This window comes from Ipomoea triloba, chromosome 16 (assembly GCF_003576645.1).
Source record: "Ipomoea triloba cultivar NCNSP0323 chromosome 16, ASM357664v1".
NCBI lineage: Eukaryota > Viridiplantae > Streptophyta > Magnoliopsida > Solanales > Convolvulaceae > Ipomoea > Ipomoea triloba.
In genome coordinates, this window is record NC_044931.1 from 15,999,933 (window position 1) to 16,000,231 (window position 299).

The following is a 299-nucleotide window of genomic DNA, read 5'->3' on the forward strand; positions in this document are numbered from 1 at the left end:
CAAGGCAATGATTGGCAAATCTTCTCCGTTCATATATCTTGTGTGGTTGATGTTTATCTTGATTTGCTTCTTTTTACGACAAGGCTAGGTAGTAAAGTTATGTTGCGAGATATCGGGCCTATACGAGTCCTAATCGTCCACATCCCCTCGCTTTGTCCAGGATGACGAGGCCTGGGAGAAGTGGTAGATCAAGTGTTTGTTAAAAATGCCCCATCCGACTGAGGAGCCGGGAGTCCGAAGTGTGACGCCAATCGGTGATGGTGCCGAGGGCTCCCTTGATAGAAACCTAGTTGCATTGC